The sequence below is a fragment of the Ornithorhynchus anatinus genome, chromosome X1 (genome assembly GCF_004115215.2).
Source record: "Ornithorhynchus anatinus isolate Pmale09 chromosome X1, mOrnAna1.pri.v4, whole genome shotgun sequence".
Taxonomy (NCBI): Eukaryota; Metazoa; Chordata; class Mammalia; order Monotremata; family Ornithorhynchidae; genus Ornithorhynchus; species Ornithorhynchus anatinus.
In genome coordinates this window covers 114772419-114789387 of record NC_041749.1, presented here as the reverse complement: position 1 = coordinate 114789387, position 16969 = coordinate 114772419, and the positions used below count along the sequence as shown (strand labels likewise).

General features: G+C 54.6%; 1 protein-coding gene across 1 annotated transcript in view; it reads right to left on the bottom strand.

The window, feature by feature from the left end:
- NCAN (neurocan) overlaps window positions 1-15506 on the bottom strand; it is a 95224-nt gene extending 79718 nt beyond the window's left edge. The window contains exon 1 of the mRNA XM_029051710.2: window positions 14958-15506. The gene's annotated coding sequence lies outside the window, so the exon portion shown is untranslated. The remainder of the gene's footprint in view (window positions 1-14957) is intronic.
- Window positions 15507-16969: the final 1463 nt, after the last annotated feature.

Here is a 16969-nt window from a genome sequence, read left to right as displayed (position 1 = left end):
GGGAAGGCAGCCGGCTGGTCCGTGGCTCGCAGCTAGATGTGATGGGGAAATGATTGGTCTCCGTGCCTTCTCCGTGATCGGGGACTCAATGGGGTAGAAAATCATCCCCGGAGCGAGCGCCCAACAGGCTCCTGGGGGGATTTCAGGGCGGCAGCGTCGCCTTTGCATGTCGCCGATGAGGGGTGGGGGTCCTGGTGGGATGGAGGTGGGGGTGCAGTGGGGCAGAACGAAGCTTCTCTGTGGAGGGGCAGGGCGGGTGAGCCCCCTGCACCCCGCTTCAGGACTCTTCCCATCTCCTGCTGCGGGCCCACCTCCCCTACAAAAAAAAAAATCTTTCCCCTCCAACCTATGCCCCAGCTTCTCCAGTCCAGGAGACTCTCCTCTGCTCTGGACTCTGTCCTCTCACCTCTTGCCTCCTCCTCCTCCACCTCCCTCTCCTTTTTCTCTAAGCTGGAGCTCCAGCCAGAGTGATTGCCACCCCTTCCAGAGAGGCCTGCAGTGGGCAACATACACACCTCACAAACACACACACTCTCTCTGTCTCTCTCTCCCCCCTCCTCCCCACAAGGAAACTCAGTGTTCCATCTCTAGACTGTAAGCTCGCTGTGGGCAGGGAATGGGTCTGTTTATTGTTATATTGTACTCTCCCAAGCGCTTAGTACAGTGCTCTGCACACGGTAAGCATTCAATAAATACGATTGAATGATTCCACCGCTGTCTGTGGCAGCAAGATGACTGGAGAAACAGTGCGATGGGTGCCCTCCTGGATACCCAGTGCCAACTGGAGCCCTAGGACAAAGAGCACCCTGTGCTGCTGGCCATCTACACGCCCCCTCCCCGCTCCTGGTGATGATCACCCTCGCCAACATTTCTGGGGGTCAGGAAGAAGTAGTAGAGTTGTTCCATCAGAGCCAGAGCCGCCAGAGGTTGAGACTGTAAGCTTTTTGTGAGCAGGGAAAGTGTCCACCAACTCTGTTATATTGTTATATTGTACTCTCCCAAGCACTTAGTACAGTGCTCTGTACCCAGCAAGCGCTCAATAAATACAATTGATTGAGTGGCTTGCCCAAAGTCCCACAGCAAGTCAGTGGCAGAGCTGAGGCTAGAACCCAGGTTTCCTGACTCCCAGCTTAATGGAACTCCCTCCCCCTTCTCATCCAGAAAGCCGCTTCTCTCCCCATGTTCAAGGTCCTTCTGAAATCATATCTCCTCCAGAGGGTCTTCCCTGATTCATCTCTCATCTTCCCACCCTATTTCCACCCCAACTGTCACTTTGGTACTTCCACATCAACTAAGCCCTTGGATACTCACCTCCCTAACCACCCTCCTGGCTCCAACTAGTACTTTATGAACAGACTTTTAAACTCTGTTGCATTCCCTGACTTGTAACTGATGTTAGTGTCTGTCTCCCTTGTTAGATTGTAAACTCCTGGAGGGCAGAGATCATGTCTACCAACTCCATTGTACTCTCCCAGGTGCTTACTACGATGTTCTGCGCAGTAAGTGCTCAATAAGCACCAGTGACTGATTGATTTTTCTACAGGCATCACTGAGCAACCAAGCGGTCCCAGCTGATAATAATGATCCTTTGAATTTAAATGGCATTTTATTTTCCAAGGCACTTTCGCATCCATTATCTCATTTTGTTCTCACAATATCTCTATGCGGGAGGGAGGAGGCAGGAGGAAACCAAGGCTCAGAAAGGTTTAGTCAATAGCCCAGGCTCACCCAGCAGAAGCAAGGCAGAGCTGGTACTCTTTCCACCAAGCCGTGCTTCCTGAGTCCTGGGTCCCATCCAGCCCCTCGGCTAGGACCGAGACTTGGCCAGTCACCCCCCACCCCGACTCCTGCCGCCATCAGGAAATGTCTCTTTTCATCCAACGGCTTCCTCCACTCACCAAATATCACCCGTCCCCTCCTGCCTATCACAAGTCAGCACAGCTCCTCCCGGGGTCGGGATTCCTCCAAGTGTCGTTAAAATTAATGATAATATAATATTGCTGAAAAACAACAACACACACCAACCAGGGCGTGTGGTAATTGTGCAGTGAGTGGCTGTGAAGGTTAAAGAATGAATAATATTTGCATGCTATTTAATTAGGGAACAAATGTGATATTTATCTGACGCGGGCTGGCCCCCCTGGCTGACGGCACACACATCCCAGACGTCTCCACACATTTTGCTTCATTAAATTCTTTGGGTGCTTTTAGTACTGACATTTATCATCCTGGCATGAGGGACATACATTCCTCTGAGTGCTGTCTGTCAGTAGCTGAGGAGGGGCATCTGGTGCCTGCTACCACACCTAACGATGCTCCCTTTTCTCCACTGGCATGTCTCTCTCCCCAGGCTGTTGACTCTGGGGCATTTGGATCCCCATCTTAGAAGGGTCTTGCCCCAGAGAGCCCTGGCTCCTGGATGGCTTTCATCATCTAGTCTCCTGAAGAATGGCAGCATAGAGCCCTCAGGCTGGAAGGGATCTTGAGAGGTCATCCTGGCTAACCTCCTGCCTCCGGGCAGGATTGTACCTGAGCTTTCCCAGAGTGGGCTGCTGGAGTGACCACTCCTGTCTCCTGGCAAACTAGTCCAGGCAAGAAAAGAAGGCTGGCTCTAGACCCAAAAGGACTACCACGATGGCCAAGGAGTAGACCAGCTTTTGTTTGAGTAGGGGTCGAAGGAGTTCATAATTATTATTATTGTTATTATTATTATTATGTATTTACTGTGTGTCATTAATTATTATTATTGTTAAGAATTTGCTATGTGTCACTATGTAAATCACTCCTCCCTCAGCCCCACAGCACTTATGTACATATCCATAATTTATTTATTTCTATTAATGTCTGTCTCCCGCCTAGACTATAAGCTCACTGTGGGCGGGGAATGTGTCTACCAACTCTGTTATATTGTTATATTGTACTCTCCCAAGCACTCAGTACGGAGCCCTGCGCAGAGTAAATGCTTAATAAATGTGATTATTTGATTGATTGATTGTCAAGCACTGTTCTAGGCACTGGAGTCTTCCCCTCTAGACTGTAAGCTTGTTGTAGGCAGGGAATATATCTACCAACTCTGTTATATTGTTATATTGTGCTCTCCCAGTCACCTAGTACAGTGCTCTGCACACAGTATGTACTCAGTAAATGTGATTGATTGATTGATTGATTGATTGTCAAGCACTGTTCTAAGCCCTGGAGTACATATGAGTCAATCAGGTCAGACAGAGTCCCTGTCCCACATGGGTCTCACAGTCTAAATAGGAAGGAGAACAGGTTTGAATCCCCATTTTACAGATGAGGAAACTGAGGCACAGAGAAGTTAAGTGATTTGTCTTAGGTCACACAGCAGACAAGTGGCAAAGCTGGGATTAGAACCCGATCCTCAGACTTCCAAGCCCGTGCTCTTTCTGCTAGACCAAACTGTTCCTAGGAAGTTTCAGTCTGGAAAGGCGCAGGCTGACGGGGGATGTGATTGACATGTATGAAATTGTGAAGGGTGCAGAGAGGGTAAATACGGAATTGCTGTTCACTAAATCCCATGCTCTCAGCACAGGAGGCACCCATTGGAACTTGAAGGTGGGAGGTTCATGATAAACAAAAGGAAACCCCTCTTCTCACAGAGGGATGCAAGCTGATGGAATTTGTTACTGTAGGAAGTTGTGCCAGCAAAAAGAAATACTTATTTCAAGAGCCCTTCAGAGGCCTGGAGGCAGGAGGCTGGACCAGAAGGCAGTAATAATAATAGCGACAGTTGTTAAGTGTTTACTACGTGCCAAGGACTGTGCTAAGCCCTGGGATAGATACAAATTAATCAGGTGCAGCATGGGGCTCACAGTCCAAGTAGGAGGAACAACAGGTATTGAATCCCCATTTTGCAGATGAGGGAACTGAGGCACAGAGAAGTGAAGTAACTTGCCCACAGTCACACAGCAGGTAAGTGGAGGAGCTAGGATTAAAACCCAAGTCTTCTGAGTCCCAGGCTCACGCTCTTTCCACTAGGCCATGCTGCTTCTCAAGGTACCTCTCAACGTACCTTCCGGCTTTAGGATCCTCAGATTCCAGTCATCCCTAAATGAGATTTATGTCCTTATCTCTAAATGACCTTTATAAAATTCTAGGAGATTCCAGAAGGACTTTTCTCTTTGGATGTATAACAAGGATTTAAACCAGTCAGATCCCCCAAACAAGAAGACCCTCCAACCCATGTCCCCCCAACTCTCTGATGTCAGTATTAAATGAGCTGGTGATGACAGTAAATCCTCAGGTGAGTTGGTGGTGATATCATCTGGTAATTTCTGTTTTACATTTTAGCTTAAATCCACACATCTCCTGCACCAGGTTATCTGCACATGATCCGGGGGTGGGATGGGGGGGGGGTGGGAGTGGGGGGCAAAACTTTAAATATTTCTGCCCAGTTCTGCTGCCTAGATAAGGGTTTTCATGGTGATAGTAAAAGGGATATTTCTTAACTCCCTCTGCAAACCCTGCCTGAAACCAATTCCAGGAAAACATAGTTGGTTGCTCAGCAACTTGAGAAAAGTGCTCCCCCTCCAGTGCTCAGGAACACCAGAAAGTGAGCTGGAGACTGAATGAAGGGAGAAAGAATGAAAATAACAGTAAAGGAAAACCCTAAGACATATTAAGTGAGCAACCTGCAAATTAGATGCAAACTACCATGCAAATTTGCGTCTACAGTAAAACCTCATTAAGCCGATACCAGTTTATTCAAAGTAGTGTGTAATTCAAAGCAACTGCTTTTCCCCAGCTGATTAGATGCCTTGTTGTTCTTTAATAAAGATATTGGATCATCTAAACCAGTTCACTCAAAGTCTGATATTCTGGGGTTTGGAATGAATAAGGTTTTGCTCTGTTCTCTCTCAGCTGTCCAATTGGGTACTTTTAGTGCTGGGATCCAAGGGCAGGGTGTTGGACCAGATGACTTCTTGGGGCCTCTTCGTTGGAGTCTTGAGCTTCAGCACCGATTTCACTGTCCTTTTCTCTGGCTCAAAATCCAAGTTTTCTTTAGGAGAGAAGGATGGCAGTGAGCATGGCCAGGGGATGAGGAATGGGAGAGATACTCTCTCCATCCTGGAGCCAAGGGAGAGGGAAGAGATGGCGGATTGTCTCTGCTCCAAGGGAAACCTGCCTTGGCTGCAGCTGACCCCGTGGCATGGTTCCGGTTCATTCATCATGGAAACCCTGCCAAAAGTCTCTCGTCGTAATGGGAGGGGAAAAAAAAAAAACCACCCAAATCATATTTCATCCAAATCTACAGACTAGGGGCCTGCCAGGGAGGGCAGAGGTGGGCTAACAGTAGAGCTCCAGGCATATTACTATATATACCCAAGCCACTGATGCCCAAACAGCTGATGATTTGCATGCTGATCTGCATTGGATTTGCATGAGGTTTCATTCCTGTCCAAATATTCATTCATTCATTCATTTGATCAGATGTATTGAGCACTTACTGCGTGCAAAGCATTATACTAAGCACTTGGGAGAGTATAATATAACGATAAACAGGTAGAATCCCTGCCCACAGTGAGTTCACTGTCTAGCGGAGGAGACAGACATTGATATACATAAATAAATACCCTCAAAACTCTTTTCCCCCACCATGTCCCTGCTCTGCACTTCAAGAAATACAAGTTTGAGTTTCAGCTGCACCCCTTGCTGTGGTACCCTAGGCAAGAGATTTGCCAACTCGGCGCATCCATTTCTCACTCAAATAGGTGTGTCGTTCACTCCTGCCTGCAATAGAGGCAGTGAGTACAAGGTGAACATCAGAGCTGTTCTCCCGGATCTGCTACTGCCTCACTCCACCCCTCGAATTTCTATTTTCCTCTTTCTTCCCCACACCCACATTTTGCCCAGTCACCTTACTAAGTAAGACTTTGTTTCCTGTGAATGGGGTCTCCCTGAGACAGGAGAACCCCTCAAGGGAAAACTTACTCCTCCTTGGGATATGTGGAAGGAGAGGAAAAAGCGTCTTCCAGTGACCAGAAGAAGGTTCAGCTCTACCCGGCCCGCTCCCTACTGAACAGATGGAGGAAATTGAGGCCCACAGACTCAGCTGGGAGGGGGAATTGTGGTCTGGGCATTGTCAGTGTCGCCCTCACCCACCCCTGTTGGAGACAGTGATGTCAGAATTTCAATTGCTCTGTCTTCTTCTAGACTGTAAGCTCCTTGTGGGCAGGGAGAACGTGTCGACCAACTCTGTTGTACCGTACACTCCCCGGCACTGGGTACAGTGCTCTACACACAGGAAGTGCTCAGTAAATATCACTGATTGGTCGATTCCAGAAAGCTTTCCCATTAAACATCTCATTTCATTCATTCATTCATTCACTCAATCGTATTTATTGAGCGCTAACTGTGTGCAGAGCACTGTACTAGCGCTTGGAAAGTACAATTCAGCAATAAAGAGAGGCAATCCTTGCCCACACCGAGTTTACAGTCTAGAAGCGGGGAGAGAGACATCAAAACAAGTCAACAGGCATCAATATAAATAGAATTGTAGATGTATAGATATCAAAACAAGTAAACAGGTATCAATATAAATAAATAGAATCATAGATATATGCATATATACATAAGTGCTGTGGGTGGGGTGGAGAGAGGTGGGGAAGAGCAAAGAGAGTGAGATGAGGTGACATGGAAGGGAGGGAGAGCTGAGGAAAAGGGGGGCTTAGTCTGGGGAGGCCTCATGGAGGAGGTGAGCCTTCAGTAGGGCTCTGAAGGGGGGAAGAGAGATTGTTTGGCGGATTTGAGGAAGGGGGGTTATCCAGGCCACAGGTAGGACGTGGGCCAGGGGTCGACGACGGGACAGATGACTCCCGGGCTTGGGAGTCAGAGTTCATGGGTTCGAATCCCGACTCTGCCACTTGTCAGCTGTGTGACTGTGGGCAAGTCACTTAACTTCTCTGTGCCTCAGTTACCTCATCTGAAAAATGGGAATTAAGACTGAGAGCCTCATGTGGGACCATCTGATTACCCTGTATCTACCCCAGCGCTTAGAACAGTGCTCTGCACATAGTAAGCGCTTAACAAATACCAACATCATTATTATGAGATCGAGGCACAGTGAGAAGGTTAGCACCAGAAGAGCGGAGTGTGCTGGCTGGGATGTAGAAGGAGAGAAGGGAGGTGAGGTAAGAGGGGCAAGGTGATGGAGAGCTTTGAAGCCAATAGTGAGGAGTTTTTGTTTGATACGGAGGTTGATGGGGAACCACTGGAGATTTTTTTTGGGGGGGGGTGACATGTCCAAAACGTTTCTGTAGAAAGATAATCGGGGCGGCAGATTGAAGTATGGACTGAAGTGGGGAGAGACAGGAGGTTGGGAGATCAGAAAAGAGGCTGATGCAGTAGTCCAGTCGGGATAGGATGAGTGACTGTACTAACGTCGTAGCGGTTTCGATAGAGAGGAAAGGATGGATCTTGGCGACGTTGTGAAGGTGAGACCGGTGGAATTTGGTGACGGATTGGATATGTGGGGTGATTGAGAGAGCGGAGTCAAGGACGACATCAAGGTTGTGAGCTTGTGAGACTGGAAGCAGATGAGGAAACTGAGGCCCAGAGAAATAATCCAGTAACATAAAGTCACATGGTAGGTAGTAATTATAATAATAATGATGGTATCTGTTGTGCCATTAGCGTGGCTCAGTGGAAAGAGCCTGGGCTTTGGAGTCAGAGGTCGTGAGTTCGACTCCAGGCTCTGCCACTTTTCAGCTGTGTGACTGTGAGCAAGTCATTTCACTTCTCTGTGGCTCAGTTCCCTCATCTGTAAAATGGGGATGAAGACTGTGAGCCTCACGTGGGACGACCTGATTACCCTGTATCTCCCCCCAGCGCTTAGAACAGTGCTCTGCACCTAGTAAGCGCTTAACAAATACCAACATTATTATTATTATTATTATTATTAATTACTATGTGCCAGGCACCGCACTAAGCGCAGGAGCGGCTACAGAAAATCAAGTTGGACACAGTCCTTCTCCCATGTGGGGCTCACAGTCTCAATCCCCATTTTACAGATGATGTAACTGAGGCACAGAGAAGTGAAGTGTCCCAAGGTCACACAGAAGACAAGTGGCGGAGGCAGGATTAGAACCCAAGACCTTCTGACTCCCAGGCCCATGCTCTACCCTGCCTATTGATCCCGCCCTTGTCACTAGGCCAACTCCGAGCAGAGGCGAGCGCCTCGGGGTGGGGGGGGGGGGGGGTCGGAGGGAGGGAGGAACAGCATCTGAGGGGGAGGGATCATAGAAGGCTCCCTCCCCCTGAACAAGCCCCAGACCTTCCCCACCTTTATCTGCAGAGAAAAATAACTTGACATTATCAAGTACTTGTGCGGGCTGTTATTTCCTGGGCTGAACCCATTGAAATGCTAATTCTGACTTTCTCGGTGGCATCAGGAAAGGAAACAAAGTGTTTCCCATCACCAACAATTATGAGAACGGTAGCCTAGACAGGCAGCCGCAAGCAGGGTACCAGACCCTCCTGGGAACATCCACGCTCTCCGGTATTTTTGGGGGGGGGGGCGGGGGAAACCCCGGGGTTTTGGGGGCCTCCTGGATTCTCTCGGGGCCCAGATCAGAAGGGGATGCCATCAGGATTCAGATCCTGATGGGGTGGGAGTGAATAGGGAGAGAGCTGGAGCCGGTGTGAGCAGGGGAAAACGGTTCAGGTCTTGTCCGTGGTGCTGAGAGAGCTGAGCCGGGCTCTTTCCGAGACGAGCCGACAAAGAGAGAACCCGTGTGGTGGGACAAGTCCCGGACCCAGTCAATCCTTCCACTCCTGCCCTCCCACTCACAGGGGAGCTCCTTATCCTCCTGACACAAAGATGGCTCGATAAAGATATAGATATGGTGCTGCCGCACACGCACGCACAGACACACTCACACGGGGAGGCAGGCACCCGTTCATTCAGAGGTACCCACCCTCACGCTAGATCAAGCACTCACTTACATACCCGGATGCTCGTTAACACGCCTAGGCACACACACACAAAAGGCAGCACGATGCAGCGGACAAGGCGTGAGTGGGAGAGTCAGAAGACTTAACTTCTCTGAGCCTCTATTTACCCATATGGCAACTGGAGAAAATAATTTCAGCGATGTTGGGAGGGATGAACTGAGAGCACTGATAGGAAAGTGCCTTGATTTATAACATTTGTCCCACGGCCATTTTCTGGGGAGAGCTCCCAGACAGCTCCACCCGGCTACCAGGGCCGACACAACTATTTCTTCGACAACGTTTACGGTGCAGCATCTTGGCAATCCCTATCACCAGATTCCCCCTTAGCCTCTCTGTCCCTGCCTCTCCCCTCCCTGCAGCCCCCACCTGCAGGGCACTCAATCACCAGAGCTGGTCCGGCTAGACCAGGCAATTAGGCCCGGGCCCAAAACCTCCCTCTCCAGCCGGACGTGGGAAGACGCATCGCTGTTCAATTTTAAATAACACACACACTCAGCTGTGGCCTGCTCCTGACATCAGCATTTCTGCAGGTTTTACTCGTGCAGCAGAAGAGAACCAATCCCCCAAGGGGGGAGGGGAGATCGTCTAACAGTGCGGGGGGGGGGGGGGAAATCTTGAATAATCAAGATCCAGGGCTTGTGGGATGAGAGTGAGGCTCTTGGAGGGTGGAAGATCTGCCTGACCTCTGCATGGATCAGTGGAGCTGGGCCGTGACTGCCTGGGTAATCCTGAGCCTGTGGCAGGACTCTGCCTGAATCGTCTTCTGGACCCTCACACACAAACACACCAGCCGCCACGTCTCACGCTCAGCCCACAAGCCCTAGTTCTGATCCATTATTAATCCCTCTATCTCCCTTCATCTGGTTGAATGACACCCCGCCCAGGACGCCAGGGTTGAGGCAGAGGGAGAGACAGAGATAGCCGGTGAAGGGAAGCAGAGTCCCCTAGCCCCATTAGCAACACAAAAGCCATTTCTCCCCTCCCAGCCATTCAGACGCTAGCCCTTTCCCCTTCTCCGCCCCATCTAGCCTCCACTCTTTGGTAGGCCTGGCTACCACCGATACGAGAAGCTCTTTGCTTTTTGGAACGACGATTCCAATCGGCTCTCAAGTGAGCGGGCGAGAACCTTAAGAGCCTGTTAATTATTGAGGTCTCTCCCGAGCGCTTCCTACTTGATCCACTAACCTGCAATCAGAAATGGTTTTCTCTGCCGAGATTTGCCTGGTCCTAACCCTCTCCCCGCTATTGAAACTTCAGAGCAACGAGAGTCCTCTCCCGCCCACCCCCGCTGACTCTCCATCCTTCTCTCCTGCAAACCCTTCTTCGGTGGGAAAAGCTTGAGCCGTGATGGGAAAAGGGAGAGGGAAGGACTTAAGTTGTCCGTCGGCCTTCTATAGAATTACCTAGAACCGATTCCTATCCAACAAAACTGAAGACGAGGGGCATTTATTTGCAGGGAGATTTTTTAGAGACTTCCTAATTCCTGGGTTTCTGAGAGATTTGAATGCCTTGTGGTCTTACAGGAAGGTTTGTTTCTTATCTCTCTCTCTCTCCCCCTCGGTTTTGGAGGACACCCGGATGCTGCTGAAAGAGCCTGAGCTGCAGTGGAGAGAGGGCTATGCTCAGCAGTAATATGTTGGTCCTCTGACAAATGTAGCCGATTCTGCCTGAAGAAAGGAGAGATGGGCGGGGGGCGGGGGGGGGGGATAAAGGAGGCGGAGAGACAGAGAGAGAGAATATCTCAGCATTCTTTTTCTAGGAAGGGGAAACCAGGATTTCTTTGAAAGGAAAAGTTTCTCCAATCCTGGGAGACGAATTACAAGCTCCAGCTCTACCTATCCTCTGCCACACCTTGCCGGAACTCAGAAAGAAACTAGAAGACGGTGACTTGCGTAGACAAAGACTGATTCCTCAAAAGAGAGAGCGTGCGCGCGGGGGCGCGCGCGCGTGCACACCACGGCACCCACCCAAGGGCACATCCAACGGGATGAGCGCAGCACAGCGCTTCGTAGACTGCCGTTACAGCTCACGGTAGCTTCCCTGCTCGAAGCCTAGTCTCGCCTCCTGGAGATCGGAGCCAGCCGGGAGGGGCGGGGGGGGCGGGGGGAAAGGGTGGAGAAACTGCCAGGGCCTTTCCCTGCCTCCGGCCCTGGGGACGCCCCTCTTTTAAATCAGTGGCTTTGACGGGAAAGGTGACCTGTCCTGGTCTCTCCCTGGTTGGCACGTCCAGGGCGAGGAGAGGGGGCGCGGGGGGCCGAGCCTCCCGAAAGCTTTGACGCTGGGGCTTGGGACGCCTCCCTGCTCCGGTCCAGGTTCGCCTCCGTGACCCAGGGAGCCTCGGCCTTAGCCTTCGTCCTCTTCTGTCCTGGGGAGGGAGGCGGCGGATGAGCAAGGGTGGGGGCATTCGCTTGAAAGGAAACAAGAATCTCCGGTGGGAGTGCCAACATCGAGGGCGGTGCAGGGCCGGCCGGGTGGCTCCCAGCCTCCCCTCTGCAAATCCCGGCCAGGAGAGACACGGGCGGCTGTCGGCTCGGGATGCAAATCGCGGGGGTGAGTCTCCCTCGATTCCGCCACGCGCGGCCCTGGAGTTTCCCAGGGAAAGCGGCTGCTCGGGGTCAGAACCGAACGGAGCCTCCTCACCCCAGCTGAGCTGCCGGGCCCCACTTTCCCCCCCGTTCCCCGCTGAAGATGTTTGTACAGATATTAATAACTGCGCGCGCGCGCACGCACACACACACACCCACGTTTAAAATAACCCACACCCCAGAGCAGTGGTGAACATTTTCACAGCTGTCGCTGACTTGTCATCTTATGAATAATGCATCCGTCTCATGCATATGCAGATGGGGGGGGTTGGTGATTAGCTTCAACTGAAACACGGCCTAATCCCTTGCAGACAATTGGAAAATGCGGAAGGGGATGTGAGAGGCCGGGAGGGGTGGTGGGTTCCCTGGGTCTGCGGATTTTTGAGGTTTGGGTCTCCCCGTCCTATCTCCCCTTTCTCTCTCCCAACCCAGCTCCGGGGACCCGCTCACCAAAGTCGAGAAGACACTGTGGGTGTGTATGCGTGTGGAGCGGGGGGGGGGGGGGGGGGGGGGGGGGAGGCTAGGCGGGTGTTGCATAGCCCAATTTAGGGGAAAGGAGGAGATCAAGGAGAAGCAGATTGCCAAAGGCTACACGGGCGGACTTCTAAAACGGAGACTCTCGGAAGAAAGTAGACCTTTGAAAGGGAAAGGGGAAAGTCTAAGCACCGCCCCAGCCACTCTCTCACAGCTCTCCAAATTCTCCCAGCTTTGTCCCGAAAGCTCTCCGCCCCCAGGACACCCGCCTTTGCAGGCTGCCGGCTCCCCCCATCGTGGGGCCCGGGCTCTCCTCCTAGCCGGGGAGTGGGAGCCTCGCCCCTTAGTGCCCCCTGGTGGATCCAGTGAGGATCCGCAGGCGCCGGGAGCGGGAAGGAGTCCAGACCCAAAGAGGGGCGAGGGACGCGAGGGGCCTGGACCGGGAGCCTGGCTGGGGCAGACTCGGGAGGGCCTGCCTTCTTGTCCCGGGACATCCATCCCCCTCCCACCTCGCCCCCGGAGCCCTTTCCGCCCCTGTGGGGAGAGAAATTCGAATGCAAACTGAGCCACCCCTCAGGGTGTCTGTCTGTTTCGCATGCACACCCACAATTTGACACACATACCCAACACGTATTTACAGATGGGCACACACACGCATAGACATACATACCCAATACAAACACATTCGCAGACGCACACACCCAACACATGCCCGCTCGCGTACACCCACGCGTGGACAAGACACGAATTCTTACCGAGCACACCCCGGGCGCTCACCCACTCGAAGGCAAGATACACATACTCGGAACAGACACAGACACACACGCGCGCACACTCACGAACACGCGTACACCCACTACCCGATGCACACACCCGCCCACAGAGTCACATCCCCGACACACTCCTGCAGGCTCACGCACCCAACCCCGTAGATTCACACCTACTTCTCACACTCACTCGCTCCTCCTTTCAAGCCACCTGCTATCCGAGACAGCATGCTATCCATGAGATAAACTCCCGATTGTAAATCTTCTCCCTCCCGAGGTTCTTCGAAGAACAGAGGAGGCCCGGGGAGCTGGGCCAAGGTGGCTGACAGGCGCGGTTTCCTTTTCCTGCAGCCGCCGCCCCCCTTAACCCTCTCTCCTGGTCACTCGCGTACTCCGCGAAGCCAAAAGTTGAAGAGCGAAAGCAGCTGCAACCCTCTCCCACCCACCCATCCTCCCTCACCCCTCGCCTCGCTCGTTCCGATTAAACGCACCGGCGGGCGGCGGCGGCGGCTTTGCGGGAGACTCGAACAAAGCTGCTAGGGGTGGGTTGTCTCCGAGCCGACCGTGCTGGGGCGGGGGTTGCCCCCCCACCCCCGCCCCGAGCCCGCCGCCCTGCGCCCAGAGGCGGGGGGAGGGTGGTAGGGGGGGAGACTGGGAGGAGAGAGGAGGAGGGAGGAGGGGGAGATCGGAAAGGGGATCGAAGAGATTTCATTCGGTTTTCCTCATCGGCCAGCGGGTTCCGGTTGTTCTGGGAACCCTGACGGGACGCCAGCTCCATAGCGATCGCAGCCAGTCGGTTCGCCAGCGATTCGCCTCCTTCCCCGCCCGCGGGGACGGTGGTCCGGAACGGCCCCTGTGGCCACCCGCGGCTTCCCTCCAACCAAAGCTGCAGGGGAGGGTGAGGAAGAGAGGAAGGGGGACCGGGGTTCCACGGACGACCCCGCTCAGGCCCCCCGCCTTGGGAAGAAGCAGTGGCTGCGCCCCGGGCGGGTCTTCCCTCGCACTAGTTTTCTCAACCGAAACGCCACAGCTCTCCCCTCCTCCATCGCTCTCGGCCAGGTGGATGGGTCTGGGCGCGGGGCACGGCCTCGCCTTCCTCGCCCTTTGGAGAGAACCCCGAGGAGTCGAAAAGTTTTTTCCTCTTCGTGTCCAAACGGCCCCGGGAACCCCAGAACAAAGGCGAGTGGCTCCCACGGGGGCGGGCCCCGGGGCCGCGGGACGCCAGGCGGGAGTATTACCGGGGTGAGGCCCCCCGAGTTCGGCCCCGCGTGATGCCCTAGGGTCACCCCCGGCTTCCTGCACCCCTCCGCGCTCTCTCCAGATCCTCCGCGCTTTGGCTTCCCCTCCCTCCAGCCGAAATGGGGGGCTTCGAGGTTTTCGGCTCCCCGCCTAAGCAGAACCCCATAGGGCGCCATCCCCGCCTGTCCCCATCTCCTCTCGCTCCTCTCCCCGAGTCTGCCGCCGAACCCCGGGATCGGTCCACCCCGGGGCTCCGGCCCCCATCAGGCCCTCCGCCCGCATCATTTGGTGCCTCGTCCCTTTCCCCCTCTTCCCTTCCGTCCTTCTTCCACCGTCTCCCTCTCCGTGTGCCCTCGGAAGGAAGGCTGCCTTCCCCCACCTTTGCCCGGTCTCTACCCTAACTGGACGCTAGCCCGGAGGCAACCCCTCGCCCATCGGCCCCGGGCGCCGCCGCCCGCGGAGGCCGCCAAACTCCGCTCCCCGCGAGGAAGAGACGCACCCCGATTCCCGGAGAGGGAGCACCCTAAACTCTCCTCCCCCCGAAAAGAGCCCGCTTCCTCCCCAGGAGGCGCGGAGAACGGGCTGGATTCTCGGGGTCGGGGCGCGAGGCGCGGAGGGGGAAGGAAGGGAAGGAGGGAGGGCGGGACCCCGTTTTCTCCTCAGAAAAGAATAGAGCCTCCCAGACCCCAGGCGCGGGACCTCCGCGCCGACCCCAGCTCTGCGGCCCCGGACCGGGACTCCGCGCCCCCCGGTTCCGGCCCGGGAGCCGCGGGAAGAGACTCGGCGAGCCCCGTCCGGGACAGATGGGGAGGGGGCGGCGGGGCGGGGCGAAACCGTTTGCCCCTTCTCTCCCCTCCATCCTCCCGGGCAAAGGCGCAGGAGAGAAGTTTGCGTGGAGCTAGACAGGACGCAAACCTACCTAGGGGCGCAGCGCCCCTCGCCAGCGGCCGTCGGTCCGTCCGCGGGGATCCCCGGAGTCGGCGGGGTCCCGGGCGCAGGGGCGGAGCTGGCCTGTCCGCTCTAGCGCCGGCGCATCTCCGGGCGCAAATACGAAGCGGAGGCGCGGTAGTGCAGCCCGGCGCTGGGGCACCGGCGGGGACACCGCATCTAGGGGCGCCTGGGGGAACCGTAGCGGCTGCGGCAGCGCCGATCCGCTCTCCCCGTAGAGAAGGGACGGCGAGAAGGGCGACCCCGGGCGGGCAGCGCGCAGAGCCCGGAGGCGAGCTCGGGTTCGGCACCTGCCGCGGCCCCGAGCTGGGCGCCGAAAGCCCCGAGGAGCTGCTGCCGCGGTCCCCGCTATCGCTGCTACGGCTGCTATCGCTACTGCCGCCGCCGTCCCGGGGTTGCTGCTTCCCCCCCCCCCCCCGGCGTGCCGGCAGGTTGCAGCGGCTCTGGGCGAGCAGAGACCCTCGCTCGGCTAGCACCCGCTCTGCCCGGAGCAGCACCTCCGTGATTTATCGCATCTGTTTGGTCGTCTTCTTCTTTTTGCTTTTTCTTTACCTTTTTTTTTTAAAAAAAAAAAAGGATCGGAATCTGGATTGCGCATGCGCATAGGGTCTCAGCCCCCGCCCCCCCCCATTCACTTGTCCCTCCCGGCCCATTTCTCTCTTCTCCCCCTTTGACGCCCCCCACCCCCATCTCTTTCCCTCTGCTGTCCCTGCTGCCGTGGAGGGGCTCCTGCCCCTTCCCGAAACCCTGGCGTCCCCGAACCCTGGCCCCTTCGGTTGGGGGATAAGGAGACTCTCCCCACTTCCCAAAAGCCCCCCCCCCCCCAGTCAAAAGTCATCCCCCTTCTCCACCCCCCTCCCACCACACACATATGTATACCAGAATCTCCCTCCCAGCACTGCCAAACTGCCGGCGAGGCGAAATGGAGACAAGCAGCTGAGGGGATCAGAGACGTCGTCAGCGTCTAGTGGGGCTCAACCCAACCCTAACTCCTTCTCCCCCACCCGGGGCCCGGCCTGGGCGCTGGGATGCTGGAAAAAGGAAGTGAACGTGATTCCTGAACGAGTTTCTAAATGCTGGAGATACGGTCCTGGGGCTGGGGCTGGGGCTGGGAACTCAGGCTTCTGGGGGCCCTCTCCCCATTCCCTACTAGGCCAGGTTATCTGGGGAGAGCTCTCCATCTGTAAAATGAGTTTATCCCTTCCCCTCTCCCCCACCTACCCGGTGATGAAAGAGCTATGAGCTTTTCAGGCCGGGGAGGACCGGGGACACTAAGCTTCTGGAAAGTCGAGATCGCATCTTTTATTTCTTCTGTATGGCCCCCAAACACCTAAGACAGCACTCTGAACTTAATCAATACTGCTGACACTGATACTGTTACTGAACAGAGACACCCCAGTGGGCGGTCTCTGAGGCTGGCAGCATCATGCCAGGGTGTCAGTCGCCGAAACTCGTGCTCCGTCTCCATCCTTCATCCTTCCTCACGGAAGCACCTGCAGACTCTCAGGAACTCGAAGATGCATGTCATTTCCCTCCCCTGGCAGCCAGGCCCCCCGGAAGGGCGGCCCTTGCAGAAGGGGCCACCCTCTCAGGATTTTTAAAATGATATTTGTTAAGCGCTTACTATGTGCCAGACAGTGTACTAAACGCTGTAGTAGTTACAAAGCAATGAGGTTGGAGACGGTCCGTGACCCACAAGGGATTCTGGACTCTGCTTAGCACAGCTCGGCGATGTCGTAAGACCTTGGGAGAGGAAAGGGGTTGAAGAGACAGAAGAGTCCCTCTATTCAGTCCCTCTTGTATCAACGCTGCTGTCCTTCCCGGTCCCACCGCCGCCTAGAAATAGCTCGCTAATTGGGGGCTGCTTTTCTAAGGCCTCCGGGGAAACAACACTCACCTCCCTCAAACAACAGCCCAGACCCCCAGCAGAGTGCTGACCAAACACAGCTACCATTCTGGTCCCTTTCTGGGGTTCCCGCCCAA